The sequence below is a fragment of the Carcharhinus amblyrhynchos genome, chromosome 15 (assembly GCF_965287045.1).
Source record: "Carcharhinus amblyrhynchos chromosome 15, sCarAmb.v2.hapA, whole genome shotgun sequence".
In the NCBI taxonomy this organism is placed as follows: domain Eukaryota; kingdom Metazoa; phylum Chordata; class Chondrichthyes; order Carcharhiniformes; family Carcharhinidae; genus Carcharhinus; species Carcharhinus amblyrhynchos.
In genome coordinates, this window is record NC_137338.1 from 26,514,445 (window position 1) to 26,526,676 (window position 12,232).

Sequence of the window (12,232 nt, forward strand, 5' to 3'; positions counted from 1 at the left end):
GTTATATAAGAACAACAGTAGAGTGGGGCTAATTGTGGAAAGTGGTTCTTTCAAAGAGCTGGCACGGGTACACTGGGCTGAATGACCTCCTTCTGCACTGTAAGATGCTATCACTGAGAACAGAAGCATGTTTGGCTCTGATTCCATTCACTAAGGATTATGAAATTATCCATACAAGGATTGAGAAAGAAGTGTCCAACCCACTAAGCACAGACAGGGTATCTTTACTCTTTTGTGTGAATGTCATTGTGAGTTATTCTAGATTGTAATTTTTTGTAGTAATTTTATTCCACATATTTCCTCACCCAATCTCAGATATTTTAATGCTAAAGTTTCTAGTTAAGTTTATCTTTCAGTCACATTTAAGACTTACATTAACACTGCAATGAAGTTACTGAGAAATTCCCCTAGTTGCCACACTCTGGCGCCTGTTCAGGTCAATGCACGTCTTTCAGAACTTGGGAGGAAACCACAGTATCGGGAGGAAACTTACAGAGACACTAGGAGAACGTGCAGACTCCACACAGGCAACCAATTTGGGTTAGCCACGATACCAGGAAAGTCCTTCAGATTGGTCCTGGATGTTGGACAGGAGAATGAGAGGGTTGGCTTCAGTGGTGTTATGGGTGTTTCCACATTCAGGTAGATTAAGAAAAGAAAAATCTTGAAGCTGAAGACTGAATAGAGCATGTGTACTAAGTGCCCCACTCTGTTAATGCCCAATTTGGCAATAATGATTGGCTAATCATGGATCTAATTCTTGTTTCAGTTTAGCACCATTGACACTCAGGAGCCAGCAGTTTCTAATTTAACTGGACAAAGAACAAAGAATAAAGAACAGTGCAGCACAGGAACAGGCTCTTTGGCCCTCCAAGTCTGAGCCAAAGACATTATCCTATCTAGACCAACTGCATGTGTCCCTCTATTCCCTGCAGTCCTGGAGCAGTCCAGAAGAAGAGGAATGAAATGCCCTGCTGAAAATTGGTCCCCTTTGCCTTGATTTGTTGGCCAGAAACTGAACACAGTAGCCACCAATTTATACTCCAATACATTAAAAGCAAAATACTGCAGATGCTAGAAATTTGAAATAAAAAAGCAGAATATGCTGGAGAAGCTCAGCAGGTCTGGCAGCATTTGTTAACAAGCAGAGTTAACATTTCAAGTCCATTTGACTCTTCTTCAGAGTTAAAGAAAGGGAGAAATGTGATGGATTTTTTTCGTGTTTAGGAGGAGGTGGAATGCTCTTTAATTAATGCATCTTCATCGACTGCAGATGAGAAGATCATCAAGGAAGTTCCACCCCCACCCATGTGGCCGCATGATCCACAAGTGACCCTGGTGCCGAGGATTCCACTCATTTAGCAAAATATAGCAGCCCTCTGGGTCAGCGAGGACAGCAATGACAGGGAGGTGGATTTATGAATGAGTTAAGATTTGGCCAGCAGAGTTTTGGAAGAATTGTTTAGAGAGAAGGCCAGTCGGTCACTGGAAACGCTGAGACTGACAAAGGAATAGAAGAGAGTTTCAGCACCAGTGGGCTGACGTGGGATTAGAGGGAGAATGTTACACAGCTGGATGTCAACAGCCTTTATGATAGCTTAGATATGCAGCTGAAACCTCAGCTCAGGATAGAATAGGCGCCTTGTCTGTGAATAGTCTACTTGAGGTAGTGGTAGGAGAGGAGGGATGGCATTGTTTAAGTTGTTTTTGCTTTTACATTTGATTTAATTTGATTTGACTTATTATTGTCACATGTACGAGGATACAGTGAAATGTATTTTTCCTTGCTTATAGAAGTCTATAAAATAATGAGGGGCATAGATCAGTTAGATAGTCAACATCTTTTGCCAAAGGTAGGGGAGTCTAAAACTAGAGGGCATGGATTTAAGGTGAGAGGAGAGAGATACAAAAGGGTCCAGAGGGGCAATGTTTTTCATACAGAAGGTGGTGAGTGTCTGGAACAAGCTGCCAGAGGCAGTGGTAAAGACAGGTACAATTTTGTCTTTCAAAAAGTATTTAGATGGTTACATGAGTAAGACAGGTTTAGAGGGCAATTGCAGGCAACTGGGATTAGCTTTGTGGTTTAAAAAAAATGGTGGCATGGACAAGTTGGGCCGAAGGGCCTGCTTCCATGCTGTACAGGCAAAAGTAAAGTTGTTCGTAAAGTACATAGGAGAGAAGGAAAGGAGACTGTGCAGAATATAGTTTTACAGTCATAGCTAGGCAGTGGAGAAAGATCAACTTAACATAAGGTAGGTCCATTCAAAAATCTGATGGCAGCAGGGAAGAAGCTGTTCTTGAGTCAGTTGGTATGTGATTTCAGTCTTTTGTATTTTTTTCCTGATGGAAGAAGGTCCGGGTACATGGGGTTCTTGATTATGCTGGCTGCTTTTCCAAGGCAGCGGGAAGTGTAGACAGAGTCAATGGATAGGAAGCTGGTTTGCGTGATGGACTGGGCTACGTTCACAATTCTGTGTAATTTCTTGTGGTTTTGGGCAGAGCAGGAGCCATACCAAGCTGTGATACAACCAGGAAGGATTTTTTTTATGGTCCATCTGTAAGAGTTGGTGAGAGCTGTAGCGGACATGAAAAATTTCCTTACATTTCTATGCATTGAACTATGGCACCAAGTGGAGCAGAAGAAGAAAAGGACTTTTAGGAAATTTACCTACAAAGTGGTTGATCTGGATCAGCTCCTCGACATGTCCTATGCCCAGGTAAAGTAGTTGCACTGTGCCCGTCAACACAGGCGGGTGAAAAGAGGCCTGTGCCACAAACAGCAGTCTCTTCTGCAGAGGGTGCCAAAGGCCAAACAGGAGGGTCCATCAATAGGAGAAACCTGACATTGTCAAAACTCACCTTTGGGATATGTCTATCCTTCCAGAGATGTTGGCAGCATGGTTGGTATGCACAATGGCAAATCAGGTCGAAATTAAGCCTGAAATGATCAGCCATTAGCTTGATGAGTTCTCCATCACCTACAAGTCTGTCAAACATGGCAGATCTGGCATCGATGCCTATCACTCCTCCATGTTCATCTCACTGAAGTAAATAATTTACAATAAAAATGTGTAAATAAAATTGGTTCCAGTACTCAAAAAAATTGTATCTGTCAGCCTCTGCTGCAAAACTATTCATGTCCTAATGCAATCCTTCACAATTTTCATATGTTTATCATCCCTCTCCAGTTTTGGTGTTTTCAGCAAATGTATGCATTGTATCCTTGATTCAGTTATGTACACAGTGAAAAGAAGCACTCACCTCAGTGAAGTACCATTCATCATATTTCTCTCACCCCAGGAACTTCCTTTAAGCTTTCGCATTTGCTTTTTGTTCTATAACCAACTCTCTATGCAAGTGGCCTCAATCCTCTTAATTCTATGTGTCATTACCATTGCTATATGTCTCTTTGAATGCTTTTCGAAAATCAATATAAACCGCATTCAGTGCATTTTTAAAATCTATTCTCTTTGCTTTTTCTTCAAAGACCTCTCTAAGGCTGGTCAAAACATGAGATATGTTTTAGAAATCTGTGCTGACTTGTCTTATTAAGCAATTTTTTTCTCTCCAAATACTGAGTAATTTAATTCCCTATTATAGACTCTGGTGGGCTGGGATTCCTGAGGTCTGAGAGCCTCTCTGGGTCAGGAGGTTACTTCTGCCTGCCTTTGGATGCATCACCGACACTGACACAATGTTCAGGATCATGTGTATTTTCAAATTGTGGGTGGGTGCCCTTATAATTCATGATGCAGATAAGGGGAAAGATGAAAATCGGAGAGTTTGCTGTCACAGTGAGCTGGATTTTGCCTTGGGCTTCAAGTCCCAACATAAAGGATCATTTGAGATGCTTGAAGATTCTTTGAAAAAATGGAATTGCATCCAAGAATAAATCAAAACTTCTATTAATGTACAGTAAGAAGTCTCACAATGGCAGATTAAAGTCTAGCAGGTTTGTTTGTTGGAGTGATTCCAAATAAACCTGTTGGGCTTTAACCTGGTGTTGTGAAACTTCTCACTGTGCCCACCCCAGTCCAATGCTGGCATCTCCACGTCATGTATTAATGTAGTACAACTTCAGGAAGTGTTTCACAAAGTGCTCATAGCCAGTAAGGTACTTTTGAAATGTAGAGTGAGATTCTCCGGCCTCCTAGTGGTGTGTTTCCCGCCTCTCACCAACTTTTACAGATGCACCATAGAAAGCATTCTTTCTGGTTGTATCATTGCTTGGTATGGCTCCTACTCTGCCCAAGACCGCAAAGAATTACATAAGGTTGTGAACGTAGCCCAATCCATCAGGCAAACCAGCCTCCCATCCATTGAATCTGTCTACACTTCCCGCTGCCTTGCAAAGCAGCCAGCATAATTAAGGACTCCACGCACCACAGACATTCTCTCTTCCACTTTCTTCCTTTGGGAAAAAGATACAAAAGTCCAAGGTCACGTGCCAACCAGAACAAGAACAGCTAGTTCCCTGCTATCAGACTTTTGAATGGACCTACCTCGCATTAAGTTGATCTTAAGTTGATCATACCTAGCTATGACTGTAACACTACATTCTGCACTCTCTCGTTTCTTTCTCTATGAATGGTATGTTTTGTCTGTATAGCACGCAAGAAACAATACTGTATGTTAATACATGTAACAATAATAAATCAAATCAAATCAAAAGAGGGAGGCAGTGTGTTGTTTGTTAGCAGCGGGATTCTCAGGTCCCAACACTGTCAATGGGAATTCCCACTGATGTCACCCCATACTGGCGGGAAACCCGTGGGCAGAGGTATATTGCCAGCAGGATAGGAGAATCCTGCTGGCTGGAACGGCTGAAGAATTCCAGCCATAGTCACTGTTGTAATGTAGGAAACACAGCAGGGGAGAGGGATGGCTTGGTGGTATTATCGCTAGGCCATTAATCCAGGAAACTGAACTGATGTTCTGGGAATCCAGGTTCGAATCCCACCATGGCAGATGGTGGAATTGAATTCAATAAAAAAATCTGGAATTAAGAATCTACTGAAACCATTGTCGGTTGTTGGAAAAACCCATTTGGTTCACTAACGTCTTTCTGCTCTCCTTACTGGTCTGGCCTACATGTGACTCCAGAACCAGAGCAATGAAGTTGACTCTCAACTGCCTCCAAGGGCAAATATGGATGGGCAATAAATATTGGCCAGCCAGCGACATCCGGGGCCCACGAATGAATAACTTAAATGAATATCACACACAGCAAACCCCACACACAGCAATATGATAATAACCAAACTGTCAGTTTTAGTGATGTTGGTTGAGGGATCTTCCCTTTACTTCTTCATAAACATGCCTTGGGATGCTTTTCATGGCTGAACAGGACAGCTGGAGCCTTGTGTTAATGTCTGATTGAAATACAATATCTCTAACAGTTCAGCACCTCCTCAATTCTGTACAGAAATGTTAGCTCAGATTTTGTGCTTGTCTTTCTGGAATGAGACTTGAACTCATCCTCTAATCATTGAATCAAAGAGGGTTGTAACATCTGAGCCAAGGTTGACACAAGAAAGAGATGCTGGGTGTGGACACATTGCGCAGAGTGATCGCTCGCACACTTTTCTGTTAAGTCTAGCTTTTGCTGATGCTCCACAACTTTCTCAAACACTTCTTGCACCCACATGAAAATCTTAATGACAGCAGCACCTCAGATGAATAGATGAGGCTTAATGAGGACAAATCAGGCAGAAAATTGGGAAGCTTAAACGCCAGGTAATCCAGCCCAGACACTGGCACCGGAACCCTATGATTACGTGTTGGTTGGTACCTCGGTAAATACTGCGTTGGTATCCCTCAGAGACCAATCCCAGTCTGAGGCATTTGGTGGGAGCTCCTTGATTTTGCACAAGAACAGTGATGGGGTTCTGCTTAGATCACAGTATTAGCTGTCACTATCACACCTGAGTCCAGGTATCTGCTCCTGATTCCTGAGATTGGACAATGAATCCAGGCTGGCACCCAGTACTGCATTATCGGGGGGCGCTGTCTTTCCGATGTGATATTAAACCAAGGTCCTGTCTAACTTCTTAAGTTAAAGAAAATGATCCCATAGCACTATTGCAAAAGGATCTGTTGAGCATTTCTTTGTGTCCTGGACAGACTTTATCACTAATCCAACATTGGAGATAAATAATCCTGTCATTATCACATTCTTATCCATAAGAATTTGCTACACGCACATTAGCTGCTATGTTTCCAACATTACAGTGACTGCTTCATTGGCTGTAAAGTGGTCATAAGGATATAAACACAACTATTTCCTCCTTTCAATAGTATCCCACAGAGGCACCTGCTTATTTCTAGTGAATTATTTGGATAAATTTAAGAAATCTGTCCAGTTACACTGACAGATGGCAAGAGAGGAGTGTGAATGGAGCAGTAATATTCTCCAGAGACTTGAACCACACTGTTGCTGTTGTGCGGCCAGAGTTAAAATTGCCCCTTCTGTATCTCTGCCATCCTTTGATTCTCCATTATAAACTCACTTGCTTCACTCTTTAACGTCTACTTTGGCTATAGTATTTTACTGTGCTTATTGGAAGTCTTCTCAGTGTACTTTTGTTTCCCCAACTTTACCTTATACTTTTCCTTAGCTTTTCAAATGTTTTATGTCCTTGGTCAAAATTTTAAAAAAAAATCTACCCTTTCTAAGTGTTTTTAATTTCTAATTTGATATAATTACCCTTTAACCCATGGATATCAGTGCCGGTTTAATACAAATGGACTAGGATAGCATGGTGGCACAGTGGTTATAGCACTGCTGCCTCACAGTGTCAGGGACCTGGGTTTGATTCCCAGCTTGGGTCTCTGTCTGCATGTTCTCCCTGTGTCTGCATGGCTTTCCTCCTGGTGCTCTGGTTTCCTCCCACAGTCTGAATCTGAAGCTGTGTGGCAACTAGTGGATTTTCACAGTAATTTCTTTGCAGTGTTAATGTAAGCCTTCTTGTGACTAATAAATACACTTCATTTGTGCTTTTACAGTCAAAAGCATAATTCCCCACTCCTAGCAAACTACTTTTACTTGAGGGATCAACCAATTTGGGTTTTTAAGGATAGTTTTCGACAGGGAAAACATTTACTGTTTCTTTCTTTAGGCTGCCAGCCATCTTGTGTGGATGGGAACTTTTCTATTTATAATCCGTCCGATTAATCTGGGTCTTTTGAGGATTTGGCCAATGAAATACATCCTCAAGGAGCTTGGCTCCTATTAATAATCACCACTTCTTGGAAAGAATAGTAGTAAATGTGCCTTTGAATGACAAACGGCCCAATGGCAAATCATATTGAAATTGCTGGAAATTAAAGCCACATTTAAATGCTCCTCTCCTATCCCCATGTGGTGTCCATATGGTTCATTGTGAACAGTACTTGTTCACAGCACAGGGGCATCTTTAAGCCAATATGGATGTAAGTCATTCAGAATGTCAAAAACACCTAGCCTCAGTCCACACAGAAGTCGATGCAAAGGCATGACACAGAAACCAGCGGATGTCAGATATATTTGCCGAGCTTTGTAAGCAGCACCTTGCAGTTTCAGTAAAGCCATGTTTATCAGCTAGAAAAGAATATTGTCATTTAATAGATCCCTTTTGGTTGGCAAATTTCCACGGACCAGGGTTGAATTGAGTTGAACGAACATCTGTTTTGGCTACAGACCACTCAAAAAAAAACTACAAACACACAGACTCGGGATTGAAAGTGGAAAGCTTTTCTCTTTATTTTCTCCAAACAAAACAGGCATGCTATTTGTTAATGACTACCAGGAAAAAAAAACTGAGGGGTTTGTTTTTGTCAAGTTAAAAGTTTTTTTATTTAAAGGAAAATGTTCTACATTATAAGAACAGTTTTGGATATGTAATGCCTGCTGGATCTCCTGAGTGCTGCGAGTGCTTGCTGTGCAGCAGATGCGGGATCTTGGGTGGTCAACAGCTTCAGATTGAGTTTGAGGCCACGGATAGACGTAGAAAAGTTGAAAGGGTCACCTTCATGATATGGACCCATGGATACGCTTCCTGCTTCTGTCTTGGCCCAAAAGCTCTCATTCAACTTTAATGCCTTCATTAAGTATTTCCAACCAATTGACTATGTGTTCTGTTTCAAGGCTGCACTTATGAAGCTTGTGATGGGACCTTATCAAGAATGATCCTGATCTTGAATATCACTCTATGTCATCCGAAAGGATGATGAGAAAGAGCCAGATAAAAGAGACAAGACATTGTCCTGAGAATATACTCACTTAATGTTTGATTTGATTTGATTTATTATTGTCACATGTATTAGCATATAGTAAAAAGTATTGTTTCTTGCGCGCTATACAAACAGAGCCAACAACTCATAGAGAAGGAAACGAGAGAGTGCAGAGTGTAGTGTTACAGTCATAGCTAGGGTGTAGAGAAAGATCAACTTAATGTAAGGTAAGTCCATTGAAAAGTCTGACAGCAGCAGGGAACAGACTGTTCTTGAGTCAGTTGGTATGTGGCCTCAGACTTTTGTATCTTTTTCCCAAAGGAAGAAGGTGGAAGAGAGAATGTCTGGGGTGCGTGGGGTCCTTAATTATGCTGCCTGCTTTGCTGAAGCAGCTGGATGTATAGACAGAGTCAATGGATGGGAGGCTGGTTTGCATGATCGACTGGGCTTCGTTCACGACCTTTTGTAATGGAGAAAGATGCAAATAATAACATTTATAAAAAACAAGAGAAAATCGAAGATGGCGGAGGGAGGCGACTTCTCGTGAGCTGTCTTCAGCATACTGTCTAATTCTATATTTTGCTCTTGTTCTATGCTGTTAAAACTGAACTCTTTTAAACTTTCTAACAATGCTCTGTTCTAATCTCTTACAGGTTTGGCACTTTATTCCCTAGCTATGACAATAACATTACATACTGCAATCTCTCATTCCCTTCTCTATGAACGGTATGCTTTGTTTGTATAGTGCGCAAGAAATAATACTTTTCACTGTATGCCAATACGTGTGACAATAATAAATCAAATCAAAATCAAAAATTTGTTTTAAAAGTCTAAAAATTGCTTAGAAAGTGCAGAAAAAGGGAATCACTTGTCCCTTTTTAAATCTAATAAATTAATGTTTTTATGAAACACTGAAAGCGGGGGACCAACGCACAAAATTAGTCTACACAAAATTAATCTACAAATTTTAAGTTTGTTTATTAGTAAAGCTTGTATTAACATTGCAATGAAGTTACTCTGAAATACCCTACTCCGGCACTGTTTGGGTCAATGCACCTAACCATCACGTCTTTCAGACTGTGGGAGGAAACCCATGCAGACACAGGGAGAACGTGCAGACTCCGCAAAGACGGTGACCCACAAAAGTGAGGCCTATTCCACTTGTTTGCTGTGTTATGTTTCTATGACCTTGGACTTGACCCATCAAAGAACTGGTTAGGGAACTATGACTTCTTCTTTAAAGTCGACAAAGTTTGAGACACTTACCCAAAATAACTTCTACTATACAAGGAAAGAAAGATTAAACAATTTACAATATCTATCTTATAGAAACATAGTAAATAGGAGCAGGTGGAGGCCATTAGGCTCTTTGAACCTGCTCCGCCATTCATTACTATCGTGGCTGATTGTCCAACTCAGTAGTCTAATCCTGCTTCCTCCCCGTACCTTTGATCCCATTTGCCCTAAATGCTATAGCTATACTCTAACATTCAGCATTAATAAGAGGCACATATGAATTAACAGGCAAACTGTGCTCTAACGCTAACACTCCACATGGACTAGCAAATATGATCCTGAAGGTTCCATGGATTTCTCAGCAACCCACCCAGACGTCAGTAAATGTTGTGAGTCAATGAATTTCATTGAAAGTCTTTCTCATGAGAGCTTGCAGGCTTCACCTCTGTGGATCTGCTTATTGAATTCCCTCCAGAAGTTGCTCTGACTCAGGCTGCTTCAATGATAGCTCGCCTCATAGGGCTTCAACCTAGACCCCGAGGCTCTGCTCCCCTGGATTCCTGAGTCTGCACTCCAGCACCTACTCACAAGCATAGTTAAAGTTCTTCAGCAGAAGACCACTTCTCCGAAGGCTTACTTTTATCCCAACAGCGCATAGCTTGAAATCACCAAGCTTTGCTGCCTTTGCATTTCTCCAGGGCTTTTCCCGTGGCCTCAGATTTAAAGACTGCCAGCTGCAGGATCCTTATTATTTGGAACATCTATCTTTGCTCGTCTTCCCGGTGGTTCTTACCAGTGGTTGTCTCCTCATGGTGGCCAATTATTTCTGTTTTACTGGCAGAACTCCCTGTCCTATTTCCCTGTCCTATGCCTGAGATTCTTCTCTGTCATGGTGGCCTACTCCTCAGTCATATGATCATGGTTTTTGTGCCATTTTCTTTTACGCACATGTTCACCACGCCCTTGTCCTCAGCCTCAAGAACTGCAAACACTGTCCATACACGTGTAAGAACTCTTGGAGCCTGCAATGACTCATAGTTCCCAGCTTCTACTTGATGATAAGGCAAGTAGGATCTCATAACAATCTACCCAGGCAGGCATCCAAGTATGAGCTCCCAGCAAAATTAAGTAAAAATGTTAGCTTTTCAAGTAGGCAGAACACATTAGCAGGCTCTCTATGCTATGCTCAGGAATTATTAAGACTTTAATTAACTCCTACTCCCTAATTAAGACCTAATCGGGGTGGCACGGGGGCGCAGTGGTTAGCACTAATACCTCAAAGCACCAGGGAACTGGATTCGATTCCTGGTATGGGTCACTGTCTGTGCGGAGTTGCATGTTCCCGCTATGTCTGCATGGATTTCCTCCGGATGCTCCAGTTTCCTCCCACAGTTGGAAAGACGTGCCAGTTAGGTGCATTGGCCATGCCAAATTCTCCTTCAGTGTACCTGAACAGGTGCCGGAGTGTAGCGCCTAGGGGATTGTCACAGGAATTTCATTGCAGTGTTAATGTCAGCCTACTTGTGGCATTAAGAAATAAACTTCAGACTTTAATGCACTGGAAAGCGTGAGGAACTAACAAGCACTATTGTGCATGACCTTATGGATTCCCTGGACTTGTAACCTATATTGCAGCCACATTAAATTTTTCAGCTGTCAATTTAATTGAAGCATTAACCGGTAATGCTTCCAGTAAGTCATTGCATTTTGTACAATAACATATTGGAAGTTAATATTCACATATCTTAATTTCAAGAGCTCAGATGCATTAATTTCTGGATTGTTTTTCCTTCCTTTCTTAGTCTAGATTTATTTTGTGTTTTAGAGTATTCTCATAGGGATAAATGCATTTTCCTTGTATTTTGTGAATACTTTCACTAATTCTGAGATTTAGGTGGACTTACCATATGTCCATGATAATGCACAGAAGTGCCTTTAGGCGAACTACATTAGCAACTGGAATTAATAAGTATCTCTAATAAAATCTTCCCTGGGCAACCAGAAGAGAATCCCAGCAGGCAGATGGGGCTTTGCTTTAACATCTCAACTGAAAGATGGCATCTTCAGCGCACCCTCAGAACTCCACTGGATTGTCGACATAGGTTGTGGAGTAGAATCAGACTCTGCAGTGGAACGAATGGTGCGTAAATGGGTATGGGTTCTACAAAGGACTGGCAATCTGCTTTTCAGGTTACGGTCCTGGTGGCAAAGTTGAACATTATCCCATGACATCTCAACCGCATGGCTTACTTTAACAAGCTCACTTTTGAAGTTAGTTGCTGCTTTTACAAAGGCAAACTCAGTTCCCAGTTAGCACACAGCAAGACTCCATGAAGAACAATGAGATAAATGATTAATCAATCTCTGATTTAAAGATTAGTGTAGAGCCAGCACACTTCCCTGTTCTTCTTCAAATAGTGGCTTACGAACTTTTGCCTTGAGACAGATGGGGCTGGCGCAGTTTAGAGTCTCATCTGAAAGACGTCTCATCTATATTGCAGTCACATTAAATTTTTCAGCTGTCAATTTAATTGAAGCATTAACCAGTAATGCTTCCAGTAAGTCATTGCATTTTGTACAATAACATATTGGAAGTTAATATTCATATATCTTAATTTCATGAGCTCAGATTCATTAATTTCTGGATTATTTTTCCTTCCTTTTTTAATCTAGACTTATTCTGTGTTTTAGAGTATAGGGATAAATGCCATTTTCCTTGTATTTTGTGACATGTCAAAATAGGTTACTTCCTCAACTTTTGGAGCAGGGTGTTAATGTACAATCT

The 12,232-nt window shown here is 41.4% G+C and overlaps 1 pseudogene; it reads left to right on the top strand.

Moving 5' to 3' along the window:
- Positions 1–2,624: 2,624 nt before the first annotated feature.
- On the top strand, positions 2,625–3,051 carry LOC145352937 (small ribosomal subunit protein uS19 pseudogene; annotated as a pseudogene).
- The last annotated feature ends 9,181 nt before the right edge of the window (positions 3,052–12,232 follow it).